Source organism: Callionymus lyra, chromosome 10, assembly GCF_982586985.1.
Source record: "Callionymus lyra chromosome 10, fCalLyr1.hap1.1, whole genome shotgun sequence".
Lineage (NCBI taxonomy): Eukaryota > Metazoa > Chordata > Actinopteri > Syngnathiformes > Callionymidae > Callionymus > Callionymus lyra.
The window spans coordinates 7,635,588-7,647,955 of NC_141827.1; positions in this window are offsets into that span (position 1 = coordinate 7,635,588).

Consider the following 12,368-nt stretch of genomic DNA (forward strand, 5'->3'; position numbering starts at 1 on the left):
GGAGCTGATCCTCATCCTCTGACAGGCGCAGCAGCAGGTCTTTAACAAATCTGTCTCTGGGTCTCCAGGACCTTCTGTTCTCAGTTGAGAGCCTCGGATGTAAATCCAGCGTGACTCGGTAATCAAGCGTCTTCACTGCAGCTGTCAATGCTCCCAGAGGTTTGCCTGACGCTCCGGGACTTGAACCATCAACCCTCATTCAAGTTCTGCACGAGCAATAGACCTGCTGACATGTAGACGTCGACACGGATGAGGCCGGACAGAAGTATGACGTCACGCTGTCATGTGACATGAGATCAACGCTCTAAGATCTATGATGAAGATGAAGTTGAAGGTGGAGATGAAGATGAAGATGAAGATGAAGATGAAGAAGATGAAGGTGAAGGTGAAGGTGAAGGTGAAGATGATGAAGATGAAGATGAAGATGAAGATGAAGATGAAGATGAAGATGATGAAGATGAAGGTGAAGGTGAAGGTGAAGGTGAAGGTGAAGGTGAAGATGATGAAGATGAAGATGAAGATGAAGATGAAGATGAAGATGAAGATGATGATGAAGATGAAGATGAAGATGAAGATGAAAATGAAGATGAAGATGATGAAGGTGAAGGTGAAGGCAAAGGCGAAGGTGAAGATGAAGATGAAGATGATGAAGGTGGAGGTGGAGGTGGAGGTGGAGGTGGAGGTGGAGACGATGAAGATGATGAAGATGATGAAGATGAAGACGATGATGAAGATGATGAAGCAGATGAAGATGATGAAGATGATGAAGATGATGAAGATGAAGATGAAGATGAAGATGAAGATGAAGATGAAGATGAAGATGAAGATGAAGATGATGAAGCAGATGAAGATGATGAAGATGATGAAGATGATGAAGATGAAGATGAAGATGAAGATGAAGATGAAGATGAAGATGAAGATGAAGATGATGAAGATGAAGATGAAGATGAAGATGAAGATGATGAAGATGATGAAGATGAAGAAGAAACAAAAGGTCTAACCTCGTCCATCAAGGCTGAAGGAGCCACTTCGACTCCTAGAACCAGCGCCGGCGTGTGATTGGTGGACCTCAGGTCCGGAGGCAGGATGGCGGATGATTGATTATTAGCGACTCGTGGCCGAGTATTGAGTCATCTGCACTTTGTTATGAGACCTTTTTACGGCTCGGATTACCTTGGGCGAGTGATACCGGCCGCGAGGGAAGGGGGGCGCCGCGCTCATATATAGCCCGACCCGCGTAGCCACGGTTCAGACCAACGACTCGCCTCAGTGACTCCATGACTCGTCGCGACTCATCGGCGACTCAACGCCAACATCTCAGGAAACTAAAACGCTTTTCTTTCGGGTTTTTCGCAAACGAACATCGGAGACTCAAATCGCTCGACGCTTCAATCCGAAGCGAATCTACGAAAAAATCGGCGCCGTTCACCGAAAGTCGGATCATCGACGAAATCAGGGGATTTTTCACCAGAATCCTTGGGTTTGGAAGACGACCGAAGGTTTCTCTGGAGGACGGACGAGCGCAGGAAGGCGAGCGAGCGGCGCCACATGCGGCAGAACTGGCCCGGTTCTTTGGGCCCGAAGAGGCTTTCCAGCAGCAGAAGACGAAGCCGAGCTGATTTACAACGGCCGATTATACACGCTTCTATTTCTGTCAGAGCCTCGCGTCTGTTATTGATCGCGCGCCCGCTAACAGGAACCATCTTGGTTCAAACAGCGACGGAGACGCGCCGAGGAAACGCCGCCATGATGGTCAGAACCCGGTCAGTCCAGTCCGTCCGACCTCTGAGCACGACCGCGCCGATCCATAGTCTAACATCATCAAATATGAAATGAAGTTTGGTTCTGATAAAATTAACTTTTAATATTTTCTTCCTCTTTGTGCGGATAAAAAAAGTTTTTTAAAAAACTAAATATTATCGTTATCTGAGTTAATTTAATAACTTAATGTTTATAAAAAAAATTTGATCAATTTAAACCATTATTAAACTATCTCTTATAAATGAATTCAAAATCGAAATATTTTCAAATGAAAATTATTTAAAATTAGAATCAATAAAAAAAAGTTCAAAATGTTCAAAGAAGACAAAAAACAATATTAGTGTAAATTATTATTATTATTATTATATTATTGTAATTTTATCTGCATTTTATTCATCTTTGTAAGAATTATTCGTAGTAAAAACAACGCATTTTAAGACTCAAATGATCGTTTTTAATATTATTTATTGAAAAAAAACAGCCTTGTTAATAAAATGTTTGTTAATTAAGTGTTTGTTGATAAAATGTTTGCAAACTTCATCAGTAAATGTTAAATAAAGCAAATTATTTCGACGAAAACTAATTTTCGTGTAAACTCTGTTAATGTGAGCGACAAACGATGTTCATGATGATTCAAGTCAGTCATGATGAAGATTCTGTTGTCATGGCGACAGCATTTTTATTGAACTTTTATCGGTGTTTACGGCGACTTATGTCAATTATCGCGTCGTAAACCAGAAAATACAAAATAATGTTTCGACAAATGAAACTACAGAAGTTGAAGAAATGATTTACTTACGACTACAAATAATTATTATTATATTATAAGAATGATTCTAATAATATTAATAATAACGATCAAAATAATAGTAATTATTTTTTAATCATAAAAAGAAGAAGAAGCAGAATGATGATGATGATGATGATGATCAAGAGGATGATAATAATATATAATAATAAATATGATACTTGTAACAATCATACTAATATTTACAACAATAATAATAAAATAACGATAATAATTAATGATATTAATCATGATAATACTGACAATGAAAATAATAATACCGTTTTTTAATAATAATAACAACGATGACTATAATAATAATAATAATAACCATGAAAATAATTATAGTAAAAAGAAAATAATAGTCACACTGATATAAATTATTTTAAAATCTGATTATAATAACAATGATAGAAATAATATAAATAATGATAACCATGATAATAATAATAAGAAAGGTTCTTGATTGAAACCTTATGTTGACGGTGAGACGCGGCCGAGTCAGAGGAAAGCCGTGATTTAATACATTTATATTATCCAGAATAATAATAATAATGTAATAAAAATAATAACACATATAATAATGTTGATTATAATATTAACGATGAATAAATATAATAATAAATATAATAATAATAACAATAAATAAAACAATATGGATAATAATATTAACGATGAATAAATATAATAATGATAACAATAACTATAATATTGTTGATCATAATTAAACAATAATAAATATAATAATCATAAATATAATAATGTTCATAACATTAACGATGAATAAATATAACAAATATAATAATAATAACAATAAATATAATAATGTTGATAATAATAACAACGGTGAATCAATAATGATAATAATAATAAATATAATATTAATACATGTAATAATGATAATAATAATGATAATAATGTTGATAATAATAACAACGACGAATCAATAATGATAATAATAAATGTAATAATGATAATATAAAGATAATAATGTTGATAATAATAACAACGATGAAAAATGATATTATAATAATAATGAAATGATAATAAATGTAATACGGCTCAGGACCAGAGGAGAGAAATCTTTTCAGGCTGTTGCTCCTAAGCTTTGGAACGATCTTCTCTCTCTTCGCGCTTGATGATCTACTGACTCCTTTAAGAAACATCTTAAGACGTTTCTATTTGTTCAGGCTTTTCCTTGATTTTCTGGAACTCCTGTTGTGTTATCAGTTTTATCTTGACCTTTAAAGTATATACTTTATTGAATATTGTTTTGATTGTTTAAGCGCTTTGTGACCCTGGTCTGGAAAAGCGCTATATAAATAAATATTACTTACATACTTACTTACTTACTAATAATGATAATATAAAGATAATAATGTTGATAATAAAAACAACGATGAATCAATAATGATAATAATAAATGTAATAATGATAATAATAAAGATAATAATGTTGATATCAATAACAACGATGAATCAATAATGATAATAATAAATGTAATAATGATAATATAAAAAAAAATAATGTTGAAAGAAAAATAACACTGAATAAATAATGATAATAAAAAGTAACAAATAAAAGCATCATTGATGAGAAACGATGACGTCTCTGATGATGTTTCCGATCATGACGAGCGTTCAACGCGTCTGAACATCAAACCTGCAGACGAGTCACTTCCTGTTCAGCCAGTGACTCCAGCCACAGACTTTTGTAGACTCAGACCAAAGGGAGGTTCCCCAGCCAGAGTGGTGTTGGGCTCACTGGACCAGAACTGGACCAGAACTGGACCAGAACTGGACCAGAACTGGACCAGAACTCTCTGCTCCAGTTTGCTAATGATGGTGAGAATGTGAGGATGATGATGATGAAGGTCAGCAGCTGCTGGGAGAGGAACGTGATGTGAAGCATCTTTCTTCGCTTACGGTCTCGTCCAGACGGTCGGGTTTAAATTAGTCGAGTCCGAGTCGATCAGCGTCAAGTTTGACCTCAGAACCACGTCGCAGGTTAGACCAGTTTCTACAGGTCTGAGCTCTGCCACGACCAATCACATCGCTCCGTTGACTTCTTACTCTCTTCCTCTCGTCTTTACTCTTCCTCTCTTAGTGACTCTCTTCTTTCTTCTCTACTCTCCTTTTCACTTTCTTCCTCTCTTGGTTACTCTCTTCTTTCTTCTCTACTCTCCTTTTCACTTTCTTCCTCTTTTAGTTACTCTCTTCTTTCTTCTCTACTCTCCTTTTCACTTTCTTCCTCTCTTAGTTACTCTCTTCTTTCTTCTCTACTCTCCTTTTCACTTTCCTCTGTTCTTCTTTCCTTTTCCTCCTTCATATCTCATTTCCTCTCTTCCTAACTCCTTTGCTCTGTTGTGAAAGTGTGTTTCCCCTCTGGGGATGAATAAAGCTTTTTCTATTTCCTCTTTCCTTTCCTCCCCTTCTCTCTTCCTCTCTTCATCGGTCTCTTCCCCTCCATCTCTCTCCTTTTGTGCCTTCTTCTCTCCTTTCCTACCTCTCTCCTCTCATCCTTTCCTATTTTTTCTATCCTCCTTTCTATCCCCTCTTCTCCCATTACTTCTCTTCCTTCTCTTCTCATTTTTGCCTAACCCCTCACTCCTTTCCTCTCATTGTTTCTCTTCTCTCGATCTCTTCATCCTCACCTTCATTATTGTTTATCCTCCACTCTAATCTCTCGTCCAATCCTCTTCTTCTCCTCCTTCACTCTTCGTGATCACTTTGTGATCACTATCTTGCAACAATATTGGATGGTAACCCTCACACACACACACACACACACACACACGCGAGCACACACACACACACGCACACACACATAAACATACACACACACACACACACACATACACACACATAAACATACACACACACACATACACACACACACACGCACACACACACACACAAACATACACACACACACACACACACATACACACACACACACACACATAAACATACACACACACATACACACACATAAACATACACACACACACACACACATAAACATACACACACACACACATACACACACACACGCACACACACACACACATACACACCAAAGACTTGGCTGAACTTTTGACCCGAGGTGAGGATGATGAGGATGAAGGTCAATATCTGGAGGCTAAAGGACTAAACCTGCAGAGCTCTGGGTCCAACTGATCTTCCGTGAAATGAAGCGAATTGGAAGACTGACGGATTAGACCCGAAATCCTCCTAGAGCGGACCAGTCGAACTGGGACTGAACTCTCCTGGTTTTACCTCTGAGTCTCGAACTCCATGGACTTCCTGCTGGACTCTCCACTGGTGGTCTTTCAGTTTTAGAACACTGTCCTTATGGTGTCACAGTTTTACCTCAGAAGACCCGTGAGGACCTGGACCTACACAGGAGCTGTCAATGGAGCTACACAAACCACATGATGGTCCCGTCCTCTGTCCTCCAGGTGTCGCTCTCAAAGGTCATCTTCTACTGTGAGAACAGGAACAAAGACCATAAAGAGTTTTCAACTTCACAACATTATGAAATGTGATCAGACACGAGTAATCAATCTGAGATGATGAATCTGAAATAAATAATTCCAGTTACAAAAGCACTGAGCTCTGGTTCTGTTGTCAGGTGTGAACACACCTAAATTCCTCGGGCTATTAAATTGTACAATTCTGAGTTCGGGGGCAGGAGTGGAGTAAAAGTATCTTGACATTCTGTTCCATGTTAATCTTTGTATCCTTTGTCTTTGTTAGTTTTCTTTGATCTATGTTCTTTATCTTTATCTTAAGACTTAGATTGTATCATCTTGTTCTTTCTCTTTATTTCTCTCTGTTCTTGTTCTTCTTTTATTTTGATTATTTTTTATGAAAAACTGCTGTATTTGCTGTGGATAATTTGGAAAAAAAAAAAACAGTTTCCCGAAGGAAACCTCCTGAGGGATCAATAAAGTTCTAACTAACCTAATCTAACAAACGCCAGAGCAGTCGAAATAAAGGTCAATAAAAGTACTTGTTGTTGAAAATGATCTTGTCTGTTGAACTGTCATGATTTGTGTATTAAAACAATTACATTGATGTTTTGTTTTGTTTTAATCATTTTAAGAGACATGTTTTAATTTATTTTTTTACCTTGTAAAAAATAACAGATGTTGTCCTGATGGTTGTTCACAACCAACTTGACTTTTGTGTGTTACTGTGTCAGTGATGTGTGTGTTACTCTGTCAGTGATGTGTGTGTTACTGTGTCAGTGATGTGTGTTACTGTGTCGGTGATGTGTGTGTTACTGTGTCAGTGATGTGTGTGTTACTGTGTCAGTGATGTGTGTTACTGTGTCAGTGATGTGTGTGTTACTGTGTCAGTGATGTGTGTTACTGTGTCGGTGATGTGTGTGTTACTGTGTCAGTGATGTGTGTTACTGTGTCGGTGATGTGTGTGTTACTGTGTCAGTGATGTGTCTGTTACTGTGACAATGATGTGTGTTACTGTGTCAGTGATGTGTGTTACTGTGTCAGTGATGTGTGTTACTGTGTCAGTGATGTGTGTTACTGTGTCGGTGATGTGTGTGTTACTGTGTCAGTGATGTGTGTGTTAATGTGTCAGTGATGTATGTGTTATTGTATCAGTGATGTGTGTTACTGTGTCAGTGATGCGTGTCTTACTGTTGTCAGTAATGTGTATGTGTTACCTGTGTCAGTGATGTGTGTGTGTTACCTGTGTCAGTGATGTGTGTGTTACTGTGTCAGTGATGTGTGTGGTACTGTGTCAGTGATGTGTGTTAATGTGTCAGTGTTGTGTGTTACTGTGTCAGTGATGTGTGTGTTACTGTGTCAGTGATGTGTGTTACTGTGTCAGTGATGTGTGTGTTACTGTGTCAGTGATGTGTGTGTTACTGTGTCAGTGATGTGTGTGTTAATGTGTCAGTGATGTATGTGTTATTGTATCAGTGATGTGTGTTACTGTGTCAGTGATGCGTGTCTTACTGTTGTCAGTAATGTGTATGTGTTACCTGTGTCAGTGATGTGTGTGTGTTACCTGTGTCAGTGATGTGTGTGTTACTGTGTCAGTGATGTGTGTTACTGTGTCAGTGATGTGTGTGTTACTGTGTCAGTGATGTGTGTTACTGTGTCAGTGATGTGTGTGTTACTGTGTCAGTGATGTGTGTGTTACTGTGTCAGTGATGTGTGTGTTAATGTGTCAGTGATGTATGTGTTATTGTATCAGTGATGTGTGTTACTGTGTCAGTGATGCGTGTCTTACTGTTGTCAGTAATGTGTATGTGTTACCTGTGTCAGTGATGTGTGTGTGTTACCTGTGTCAGTGATGTGTGTGTTACTGTGTCAGTGATGTGTGTTACTGTGTCAGTGATGTGTGTGTTACTGTGTCAGTGATGTGTGTCTGTTACCTGTGTCAGTGATGTGTGTGTTACTGTGTCAGTGATGTGTGTGTTACTGTGTCAGTGATGTGCGTTACTGTGTCAGTGATGTATGTGTCAGTTACCTGTTGTCTTCTCTCCACCTGAGTCCCAGTCACTTCCTGTCTGCTCGTGTTCATCTGCATCACTTCCTGTGTCTCTGATTTTAGGTCAAAAGTAGGATCTACTCACACACTTCTGTATCATCATCACATTGTTTTACTTCAATTCTTAGAGTTTTCTGGACATGGCGTGTTGGACCTGGTGTGGAGACTCATGAGGTGATGTGAGGAAGAACATGTCATTCTTCTCCAAGGAAAAAAACTCTGAAGTGACTTCGCTGTGAAATCTGCAGCTCACAACATGGACAGGAAGTGAGGAGGACGAGCAGCGGCGTCGGATCTTCAAAGAGCCAGAGATCCGATAGGATTCTGGTGATGAGCTGCTTCGGATTTCAGCCCATGTTTGTCTTCGGGCCGTCACTGCAATTGGACCCACTGGAGCAGAGCTGAGCCAAACCTCGTTCAAGTGTTGTGTACGAGATATTTTAGTGAGTCTGTGTGCGTCTGTGTGCGTCTGCTTCAGAGCTGAAGTTTGTGTTGCAGATGAGAACATCAACAGACGGACAACAGCGTTCTCTCCGTCAGGATCGTGAGCTCCGTGGGTTCGTGGCTCCCAGGGTTCTGCTCAGATTGCTGCCAGTCCTTCCACCGTGGCCGGGCGCTCGCGGGTCAAAGGTCGACAGCTGGCACAGATTCACGTCTCACTCAGGCGAGGGAAGATGAAAGTAGCGCGTGCTAGCATGCTAACCGTCTCCAGCTGTCCGCCGCGTCGATGACGACGACTCTTCTTCGTCGTCATCGTCGGTTCGTGTGCGCGACAGATTCACGAACCTGCTCAGGGTTAGTCCTGATGAACGCTGAAGACTCGTGTCACTCTTGTGTCACTCTTGTGTCACTCTTGTGTCACTCTCGTCGTCTGCATTTAATCCTTTACTTCTGTTCAACGCTCTGATCTGAAATAAAATATCTGAACCATGACGAGTGACAACTGCGAGTCACTGAGAGTGACAAAAAGAGTGAAAGGAAAACTATAGGGTGAACAATAAAATAGCCTAATAAAGAGTGGAGAAGTAAGTGAGAAGTACAGCGTAAATATAAGAGTTTACTAGAGTGAACTAAAAAGTGAACCAAATACTGAACTAAAAGGTCTATTGAGGAATGACACTCGAGTAAAGTATCTGTAAGTAAGTAAGTAATGGCTACTTCTAAAGCGCCTTCTAGACCAGGGTCACAAAGCGCTTTAATAATAAGGTCAACAAAAGAGTGAACCAAAGAGTGAACTACTGTAAATACCTAGAAAAGAGTGACACAAAAGAGTGATCTAAGAAAGCTTAATGTTGAATTGAACGTCAAAAATGCAACACAAAGAGTGGATTTAAGATGGAAGTCTAAGGAGTCACACTCTAGTGCGTTGTACAGTCTACAAAAGAGTGAACAAAATAGTTAATGAAAGAGTGAATTCAGAAGTGAAGATAGTAGACCTTTGCTGAAAATGATGAAAACAAGAGTGAACTGAAGAAATAATTACATGACTAAAAAGGTGAATCAAAGTTTGAACTAAAGTGAATGTAAGAGTCAAGGTAAGATTAGAGTAAAGAGTGGATTCAAGAGGGAATAAACTGGAGAGACACACTTGAATAAAGTTATTGCTAATGACCAGAAAAGAGTGAACCAAAAAGTGAACTGAATAATGAATTAGAGTCAAGAAAAATGGGGGAAATTGTGATTGAAACTAATGAGAGTGACATTAAGAGAACAGAGAAGTAAGCTATAGCAGAAACTGAAAGAGTGAACTTAAAAGTGAACTGAAGAATGAAGTAAGGGCCAAGAAAAGAGTGAACCAAAGAGTGAACTTAAAGGTGAACTGAAGAATAAATTAAGGGCCAAGAAAAGAGTGAACCAAAGAGTGAACTTTAAAGTGAACTGTAGAATGAAGTAAGGGTCAAGAAAAGAGTGAACCAAAGAGTGAACTTAAAGGTGAACTGAAGAATGAAGTAAGGGTCAAGAAAAGAGTGAACCAAAGAGTGAACTTAAAGGTGAACTGAAGAATGAATTAAGGGTCAAGAAAGTGGATTTAAGATGGGAAAGCAAGTCTTCTGATGTTTAAAGTGACTCTGACCCTCACAAGGACTTCACCAGTTATATCTTGGACATCTTCTCACTGACTCGCTCACTCTTCAAGTCTGGAGACCAAAGGAACTGAAGGACGTGAGAGAGACGACCCGGAGTGTCAGAGTGAGACACTGAAGTCATCCATTGAAGACAAACATCTGTCGTGTCACAGCAGCAGAAGCAGAAATCCGACTAAAAAAATCTAAATTGACTCATTTATTTCCTCGTTCACTCAGACTCACTAAATCAATGGGATATTTCCAGTTTAACTTTTTATATCACGAGAATATCTTTTTATCGTAAAATGTCTTTTATGAGACGTGGAGCGGCGCAGAAGGACCCTCACCTCTTCCCCGAATCGTTTGAACGTCCACTTTTACGATAGTCGAGGAGCCGTAAACGATTCATCGGGATTTCGTTTAGCCGGCGTGCGTCGAGCGGCGCAGTAAAGAACGTCCGCGGCGAGCGGCGGCGTAGCCATGAAAGGCGGCGGACGCGGCGAGCGTTTGTTCGGTGGGTGAATTGCTTGATTTGTTGTGCTGGCCTGTGCAGCACTTTGGGATCGTTGCCATTGGCTTCAAAGTCTCCCGTGAAGTCCAATCAAACTGCCACTCAATTTATGGAGGCCGTAAAAAAGGCCGAATCAGAACCGCCAGTCACTTTATGGCGCCCCGTAAAATATAATCTGAACTGTCATTTGCTTTACGGCGTCCATAAAAATCAAATGTGAACTGTCGACATCAAGAGAAACGCCGGCCTCTGATGAAGGCTCCGGCCCGTGACGTGGACGAGCGGCGGAGAGTCCTGCTGCACCGACCGGACCGGGACCTCCGGGCCGGGGCCTCTCTGTGGCGACACCTGAAGCAGGTCAGGTCGATCGGGGAGCTCCTGGAGATCGGACTCTGGTGCCGAGACTTGGACTTCCTCAGGCGGGCGATGATGGAAGAGAGAACACGAGACTCCTCGTATAAAAGCGGTGAACCATGAAAATGTGGCCAGAGAAGGTTATGGCTGTGATTGATGAAGCTCTGGATGCTGATGAACGATCAGGTGCTGCTGGCCGTCGTCTGAGCAGCAGATGTGGATGTAAAGAAGATGAAGTGTCAGTAAATAACTCACATCTCAGCCGCCTGATGCTGCTGCTGTTGGGAAGGACGAGGCTGTTTCGCCTCAACACAGCGACTGGCAAAGGTTCTGAACCAGAGGCCGTCTTGACACCTGAGCATGGAACATGACAGGACTGTGGCTAACAACACATGACTGTGGCTAACATCATATAACTGTAGCTAACATCATATAACTGTAGCTAACATCATATGACTGTAGCTAACATCATATGACTGTGGCTAACATCATATAACTGTGGCTAACATCATATGACTGTAGCTAACATCATATGACGGTGGCTAACATCATATGACTGTGGCTAACATCATATGACTGTAGCTAACATCATATGACTGTGGCTAACATCATATGACTGTGGCTAACATCATATGACTGTGGCTAACATCATATGACTGTAGCTAACATCATATGACTGTGGCTAACATCATATGACTGTGGCTAACATCATATGACTGTAGCTAACATCATATGACTGTAGCTAACATCATATGACTGTAGCTAACATCACATGACTGTAGCTAACATCACATGACTGTAGCTAACATCATATGACTGTAGCTAACATCATATGACTGTAGCTTACGTCACATGACTGTAGCTAACATCATATGACTGTGGCTAACATCACATGACTGTAGCTAACATCATATGACTGTAGCTAACATCACATGACTGTAGCTAACATCATATGACTGTGGCTAACGTCATATGACTGTAGCTTACATCATATGACTGTGACTAACATCATATGACTGTGGCTAACATCACATGACTGTGGCTAACATCTGTTAGATTAAAAATTATTATACACTATACGTATATGCCATACTTAAATGAACGCTAAAGAATCATCAAAATATAAAGTATAAATTACTCGCTTCATCTAAGAGCTTAAATGTTTGAATACACATTCACAATCAACATTCCACTCAGACTGATTCACTGTCTCAAGACAAGCTTGGAACAGAATTAGAGACATGACACCGGTTATTTAAAACGTCTGTTTGTCTGCCCTTTCACACCGTGGGTCGTGGATCAAAGAACGAAACGGGACACATCCGTGAGGGGGGGACTAGGAGACAGAACCCCCATCCAAGAACATT